We start from the raw sequence: 9,121 nt of genomic DNA, 5'->3' as shown, positions 1-9,121 counted from the left end.
ACACACACACACTCACACACACACACACACACACACACACACACACACTCACACACACACACACTACACAACACACAATACACAACACACACAAACACACACACACAACACACACACATACACACTACACACAACACACAATACACACTACACACAACACACAATACATACACACACACTCACACACACTCACACACACACAACACACACACACACACACACACACTACACACAACACACACACTACACACACACACACACACACACACACTACACACAACACACAGAGACACGGGGAGAAAAGAAAGTAAGGTTGAGAAACTGTTCTGGAGTAAACGTTAGAGCTTGGATGCTGTGTGTAGCAGCCGGCAATGTTTCTGCTGTTCTAAGGGCAGAAAGGGTCAGGTGGGGAGCAGGGCTGGGGAGAGCACACAGCCAGGACTGAATTGCAGGTGGGGACTCAGGGTGGCTGGGTAAAGGCAAAGCACATTACAGCCTGGATCTTGTTAAACAAACAAACACCACTGCTTTCAGACCGACCAGGGGGCTGGAAAGGGCTCCCCACTATACAGCCCCCCCACCCCATCTTTAGTCATTTTACAATGACTGTTACGGTGTCTGCCTTTTCGGGCTTCTGCCTCTGTGGAAGATCAAGTCACATAGCACCTTCCACTCAAACCGGCTGCTCCGGTGATGCTCCTGTGGGTGGACACTGGGCCACTCCAGGTTTCCACACCACACACACAGCCCTGCCAACATCCTGTGCATCTCTGGGCATAAATGGGAGTGGCCTCGGGACCACAAATTCCTGTGGTTTGATTATTTTCATTTATCCTAATGGGACAATGTTGAGCATCTCACGAACAGCTCTGAGCTTAAAGTTGCCCAGAAACATAGCAAGCTGTCCTTTGTGTTTATAACAATGGAATGTGACGGCTGGATCACCCTGTCCCCATGAGCAGCACCCAGTCTACCTGGGGACAGCTAATCTTGATCATTGACTTGACTATGTAGCACCATCTAAAAAATTCCCAATGCTTGTCTGCAAGGGTGTCTCCATGGAGGTCTAAGGAGTGAGGACTGGCCTGAGTGTGGGTGGCACCATGCCTGTGGGCTGAGACCCCAGACTGAATGAAGAGGAGGAAGCCAGCTGGATAGCTGCGTGCATCTGTCTCTGCTTCCTGTCTGTGGACGCAGTGTGAATAGCTCCTGTTCCTGCTGTCTTGCCTTCCACACCATGGCAGACTGTTCCCCAAAACCATGAACCCAAATAACCTGTTTCTTCATAGCAGCAAGAGGAACAGCTAATGAACCATGCTGGGACCCCAGGCTCCAGAAAGTTACTCACCAGAGGTGCCCAGAGTTGCTTCTGCAGGGCCTCCTTGCAGTTGGCTGGAATCTGGTGTCTCCCAGCCTGGCAGGTGAGCTGCCAGTGGTTCTTTCTCCACAGGCTGTAGTGGGGCAGGGCCAGGCAGGAAGGAGTGTGAAGTTACTTCAAACCATGTGACCTGCTCCAAAGCTCAAAGTACGAGCACCAAAGACTAAAGGCAAGTGGGAAAAGAAACAATAAAAGGTTGAGTTCATTCCAGAAATTGATGGAGACACCTCTGATGTTCTCGGTTCCTTAGAGGAAGCAGGCTCTGGATGGAGCCGGACTTAGAACCCTGCAACACTAGACGGAGCAGCAGGTATCATTGCCACTCACTGTTCACAGGCCAGTCAGCAACAGCCTCCTTGAATACCCATCTCCAGAACTTCCTCATGCAGAGAGAACTCTGGGAGAGAGCAGGTGGGCAGGCCAGAGCCATCACGAGGAAGAGAGTCACAAGGGGTTGATCAGGGAGCAGTCAGGAGCTCCCATGAGCTCCAGCAGCTCACGCCTGGTTTCCTGTTGACAGCTGACCCTAGGTGTTCTAAGTTACATCCCCCAAAGGACCTATGCATGTGGGCTTGTTGGAAGGAGGTTTTCACAGATGGAGTCTGTGAGCTCACTAGAGTGACTGGCATCCTTCTTTCAGGAAGTGGGGGCAGGGGGCATGGGGTGCCAAGCCAAACTCCCAGGGGAGAATTCTAGTAATACAGCGATTTGGAATGGCATGGGGCAGACATTCTTGGAGGACAGGAGGACCTGTAGTTTGGATCCACCGTCTGCACCATACTAGACACACAGGGCTAGGCGGTTTGGAAAACCGGGCCCTGGGGTGCCTGGTCCTTTGTCAGCATATCAGTCCACATCCCAAGGGTCTTATGGACCAACATTTGCATAGTGTTTACCTCCACATCAGAACAGGGTCAGCTGTAAACTGCAGAGCCTGGTGGAAGGTGAAAATAAAGCCAGACTTGGTGGCACCTTTAATCCCAGTACTCAGGAGGCAGAGGCAGGTAGAGCTCTGTGAGTTCAAAACCAGGCTGGCCTACATAGCAAGTTCCAGGTCAGCCACGAGTGACATAGTAAGACCTTGTCAAAAAAATAAAAATAAAAAGACATCACATTAAAAAGAATGAAAGAGATAGAAGGAAGGAAAGAAGAGGAAGGAAGGAGGGAAGGAAGGAAGAGAAAAGAAAGACAGAAACTTGATCTGGCATGCAGCTCACTTGGTAGAGCACTAGCCTTCTGTGCACTAATGCCCTGAGCCCTGTGTTCAATTCCCAGCATAAACCAGGTGTTGTGGTACTTGCCTCTGGTGCCAGCACCTGAGTGCTGTAAGAGATAAAGGAAGTGTTCACAGTCGTCAGCTACATAGCAAATTCAAGGCCAGCTTGGGCTACATGAGACCCTGTCTCAAAATTTAGTTAAAATTTTAATATAAAAAAGGAAATTGCTGGGTGCTGGTGGTGGCACACACTTTTGATCCCAGAACTGGGGAGGCAGAGTTTGAGACCAGCCTGGTCTACAAAGAGAATTCCAGGCTGTTTCACAGAGAAACCCTGTCTGGAAAAACAGAGGAGGAGGAGAGAAGGAAGGAAGGAAGGATGGATGGATGGATGGATGGATGGATGGATGGATGGATGGATGGATGGATAGATGGATGGATGATAGAAAGATCTCAGAGCTACTGACCCTATGCTGATCTCACTTTGGTCTCTGTTGGGAGCCATAAGTTAAGGGGCCATCCAGAGCAGTGGAAAACTACAGGTCCTTGAAGGACTTGCCACCTGGCAACTGCCACCACGGGCTGTTCTATCCCAGGTAGAGATAAGCAGCTCCGAGGACAAGAAACATAGGAGGCTTTCAGGCAACGGACATTCTTTAGATAGCCGCTTGCACCAGATGTACTAACTCCCTCCTCAGTTCCTCTCCTCCCTTCCGCGGCCGTTCCGGGAGCCCCACCGCCAGCGGCCTTGCTCCCCCCCTCCCTCCCTGTACACTCCCTCCTTGCCACATCCCTGTATAAGTCTTATTATTCCCTCAATAAAGTGAGACCGTGACAAAAAATTATGCTTGCATGGTCTCCTTTCTTTCTCCCGCCCATGACTCTCTTTCAGGCAGTACCTCTTCAGACCCTGAATAACGGGACCTGTGGGAAGGGTCAGGTCTCCAGCCTCTGATGTGGTCTAGGGAGAGGGCGGGGCTTGAGGGGCCCCCTACCGTGATCTGGCCTGCCCTACCAATATGAAACTAGGGGATACTGTCTTCAGTGTATGAAACACCCACCCCACTTCCATTCTCCTTCCTCTCTTCCTGACCTCCTGTCCGCCATCTTTTCCCTCCCCTTCCCTTCCTCTCTCTTCCTCCACACCCTTTCCCTTCTTTCTCTAGGCAGTGTCCTCATTAGTCTATCACTTGACTGTTCAGAGCCCCACCCAAGCCTTGTTCCTCTTATGCCAGTCCCTGACCTCTGTGTGTGGGTGCTCAGGACACTGGTCGCCAGCCTCTCAGATCCTTCCACCTGGTGTGACCTCCCAGGGCTACTTGCACTGTGTCTGGGGGTTCCCCTTACCCGTCCTTGGATTCCAGGAGCGTGAGTGAGCACAGCTACCTGACATGTCAGTGACAAATGCAATGTGTGAAGCAAGGACAGATGATGACAGCACAGAGTGGGACAGAGTCCTGGGAGCCCTCTACTGAGATCTTGCCAGTTTTTAAATCGTTTAAAGGGGTGGGGGCCAAGTTAGAGGGCTCGGTAGGTAAAGGCATTTGCCACTAAACCTGATGATCTTGAGTTCAGTCCCTGGGACCCACAAGGTGGGACGAGAGGACCAACTCCAGGTTGTCCTCTGACCTCCACACTAGTGTTCCTCGTCCCCAGTAAATAAGTAAATAGATAAATGAAAAAAATTGAAGTTTAAAATAAAAAAAATAGCCACAAAATCAGAATAGGGGAACCAACAAGGGAGAAGGTTTGGAGAGAGGACAGCAGCCCTGAAACCAGCCTGGAGAGACCCAGTGCCATGAGGAGAGAGAGGGTCTCGGGGCAGAGAGAGCTGGGTTGCCTCCTCCTGCTCTGTGCCCACCCAAGAAGGAGCTCAGTAGGTCCACATCTGTAGACCACACATCACGCTTCCCTGCACCTTCGGCAGTCACCAACCAGAGAGACATTTCCTTCTTAGATTTTTGTCTCAGCCCTAAAAGAAGGGATTCTCCCTTACATGTGCTGGTGTCGGGGAAGATGGAAGTGTACCAGGGAACAGCAGATGCTGGCTGAGGTGGAGAAGGTTCTGGAAAAGTCACAAGAAAGGAGATGGTTGCCCAGAACGGCCTCAGTCTGGAAGATGTCACTGTTGGGACAGGATTCCCCCTTCCCACACAGTACAGAGGTTTGGGGTGTGTTTCCCCAGGACCAGAGACATCCACCTAGACAAACAGAGCTTAACCCCACCTGGGCTGCAGAGGTAGACATTGTAGGCGTCCCTGAATTCTGACCTTCCCTTGGCAGGATCAACAGCCCTGCAATTAAATTGGCACCAAATGACCCCCAAAACAAGGGTTCATGGGATATTAGTTTATTTGTAACAAAGCACACTGTGTTGTTCCCACAAACATCAGGGTCAGCATGCCAGCAGATGCCAACAGCCACACTCTAGCCTGCAGCTAGGATGGGGTGCTACAGACTCCTGAGGTCCAGGAGAAAAGGGGTACCGATGTCTGTGACCTTCAGGACTGGGTCCCAGTGGCCACAGTGGCTCTGGGAGCATTAGCTAATATGATTGTTCTCACCTCCTCTTCCCTGGTAGGCAAATTACCCTTGAGTCCATCCTGCCACTCTCAGGTGAACTGGAAAGTCACTCTAAACTCTAATTCTGTCCTAGCCCTCTGTCCCCAAAGCCAGTCCAGGATGAAGGTGGAAGTGGATTGAGCAAGCAGTCCCTCAAGGCCACTCTAGGTAGCTGCTATTGATCAATGCATGGTAATTCATATAGCTGGAGAGCAAGGCAGAATTTGCCATTCAGGGGCGCATGGCTGCAACCCAGAATTTGAGAGGTGGAAGCTGGAGAAGCAGGGGTTCTAGGCCAGCCTGGGCTGCACAGCAACTGTGTGCCAATCTGGGTTACAGGAAACCCTGTCACAAAACAAAAACGAAAATGAAACACAACAAAAACCCAAATCTGGAAAGCTTTGCTTGAGACTGGGGTGCTCCTCAGTAGTAGAGCACTGAGTGTTTGTGAGGCCATTGACTGCACATATGTACACACACACACACACACTCACACACACACACTCACTCACGCACACACTCTCACACACACACTCACATTCACTCACTCACACACACACACACACACACACACGCACCCTCATTCACGCGCACACACACCCACACACATGCTCACACACACTCACACACACACTCACTCACGCACACACTCTCACACACACATTCACATTCACTCACTCACACACACACACACACACACACACACACCCTCACTCACGCGCACACACACCCACACACATGCTCACACACTCACACACATACTCACTCACGCACACACTCTCACACACACACACTCACATTCACTCACACACGCGCGCACACACACACACACACACACACACACGCACGCACCCTCACTCACGCACACACACCCACACACATGCTCACACACACTCACACACACACTCACTCACGCACACACTCTCACACACACACACTCACATTCACTCACACACGCGCACACACACACACACACACACACGCACGCACCCTCACTCACGCACACACACCCACACACATGCTCACACACTCACTCACACTCACACACACACACACACACTCACACACACACACACACAAGATGAGCTGGGTGTGGACCCAGTTGCTTGGGAAGTCCCATCAGCTTGAGCGGTGGAGGAGGCCAGCCTGGCCAGCAGAGCAACTCTTGATCTCAGAAAGCAAACAGAAAGTGGGGCTGTGTTTATAATTGGGCTTCAGGTTAGATAGTTGTGAGTTCTACTGAGAAGGAAAACCTGCCCCAGATCTGCCACTCTCTCAGGAGCTTGAACTCTCTAAAATCTTTGCTTGATGCCCAACACTAGAGCACCCGGCCTGCATGCAATGCATCCTTCTCCTTTTAGGAGATCCTTCCTTGTCAGCCCTCTCAGAGCTCAGCCTCCTGTTTTGTCTGGTAGAAGAAAACTCTCTCTCTCTCTCTCTCTCTCTCTCTCTCTCTCTCTCTCTCTGTCTCTGTCTCTCTCTGTCTCTCTCTCTGTCTCTCTCACACACACACTATACAAACATACTCTCTTTCATTGCACACACACATCACACCACACATACAAACACACACACTCTCATACACACACAACACACCACACACACAGTGGCTCTTTCTCACGTGAACACACACACTCTTTCTTACAAACACATACACACTCTCTTGCACATGAGCACATGTGTGCACACACACTCTTACACATGAGCACAGACACACACACTCATGCACATACACCACACACACACAGTCTCTCTCTCTCACATACACACTCTCTTATAAACACACACTCATGGCATGAGCACATGTGTGCACATACACATACACACTTTTACATATGAGCACATGCACACACACACTCATGCACATACACCACACACACACACACACAATCTCTCTCTCACATACACACTCTCTTATAAACACACACTCATGGCATGAGCACATGTGTGTACACACACTACACACTCTTACATATGAGCATATACACACACACACTCATACACCACACACACACAATTTCTCTCACACATACACTCTTTTACAAACACATACACGCTCATGGCATGAGCACATGTGTGTACACACACATACACACTCTTACATATGAGGGCATATACACACACTCATGCACACATACCACACACACACACAATCTCTCTCACACATACACACACTCTCTTTCTTACAAACACACACACTCATAGCATGAGCACATGGCACACACACACACACACACACACACACACACACACACCAATATGGACAGGGGGTTAGAACAGATAGCTGACAATGCTGTGACTAAGGACAAGGTCACTGAGCACGGAAGGGAGGATCACCCATTGCATCCTTCAGCTCAAATCCAATCCCTCAGCACCAGAACTGTGGGTAGGAATCCCTTCCACTGATAACAGGGCCTAACTCGCTGTACCCCTACCTCCAGACACCCGCTTTCCCCTTCATTCAACTCCAGTAACCAGGAGGTGTGACTATAAATTCCAGCATTCCTTCCACCTGTCCGGCCCCGATGGCTCTGTGATGGAACTTGGCAGCCAGAAAATGTTCCAGTACTTTAACCAAGCAGGGTGAAACAGGTTATTCTCTTCATTTCCCCACCAACCAGGCACCACCCGACTCCTGATAAGGGAGATGACGGGGCCTCAAACAGCTGGGGTCCTGTCCTGACCTGTCCATTGTCCTGATTCGTCCAGGGTTCCCTCTGGCATGCTGGCTGGATCTGGTGGGACAGACTCCACATTAGCCGTCCTCTTCTGTAGCAGCAATGGTCGGAGCTCAGTCTTAGGCTAGCCTGGGCTGAACAGCAACTCAGAGCAGGTTTGACGGGCACGGTCATCTGGACTCAGCCCACAGAAGCAGAGTCTTATATATCTGGCTTACATACACACACACACACACACACACACACAGGGCCAGCACAGTCCCTCCTCCTGTGTCTGACTGGCTGATGTGAGAGTCACCATCACCTGTGGAGAAATGCCAGGCATCTGGTCCCTCCACCTAGAGCAGTGACTGAGGGTGTGGCGGGGCCAGGAGAACCCACCCTCCTTTGAGTGCAGTCAGCCCGGTCCATCCGTCTCGACTCTTGGAAAGAACCTAGGGAGGCTAAGATGATTGGGGGCCTTCCTGGTCCTGTAATCAATTATAGGAATTACATAAGTGATTCTAACAGGCCCGTCAAAGGTCAACACTTCGTAAGTAGACTTTGGTTGTGGCAAAAGCCACATTTGGGGCATCTGTTTCTAGAGTCTGATGACTTTATCTGTGTGGTATTCTTTGACCTACACCTATAGTCCTCCCTCTACTGCCCAGTGGCTCCCGGGCCCCACTGCCAGCATTCAACACAGCAGGCAGTGACCACCAGGTGAGGCCTTAAGTGGGACCTGAGCACTCCCTTTGGTATGAAGTCACTCAAGTCCACTGTGCCCCATCGACAGTACTAGGGGGACCCTGCTGATGGCACACCCCTCACCTTCTCTAGGCCCGCAGGCCTCCTTCCAGGTCTGTGGCCCCAGGCCCATTCCTACAGCATGCTGTTCCTGCTGCCAAGAACTTCCCCTTGACCCCTTCGGAACCACCCGAGGCCCAGCTTCCCATATGAAGGCCCTTCCAGGCCTTTTTATTTTAAACTACAGACTTCTCATCTGGGACCTCCCTTCCCCTTGGCCTGTTTCATTTCTCTCTGTTGGACTTGTCTGCTGCATCTATTTTGCGGTCTGGTTTTTTGCTTCCCCCGTGGCATGTGACAATTCTTGTCTTTCTTGTTCTTTGTTCAGCCCCACCCCAGGACAGTTGCATAAATATTGCCTGAGTGAATGAGTAAAAACCGTGCCCGTCTCACAGGTACTGATCAGGGTGGGAGGCTGTTCTCAGTGCCCTGTCTGGGTAGGAGGACCTTAGGAATTTTCATCTGGACAGATGAAAACTCGTCTCTCAGGTCACAGGCTAG

The sequence above is a fragment of the Cricetulus griseus genome, chromosome 7 (genome assembly GCF_003668045.3).
Source record: "Cricetulus griseus strain 17A/GY chromosome 7, alternate assembly CriGri-PICRH-1.0, whole genome shotgun sequence".
In the NCBI taxonomy this organism is placed as follows: Eukaryota; Metazoa; Chordata; class Mammalia; order Rodentia; family Cricetidae; genus Cricetulus; species Cricetulus griseus.
The sequence above is the reverse complement of the archived record's forward strand: the minus strand, read 5'-3'. Positions refer to the sequence as shown.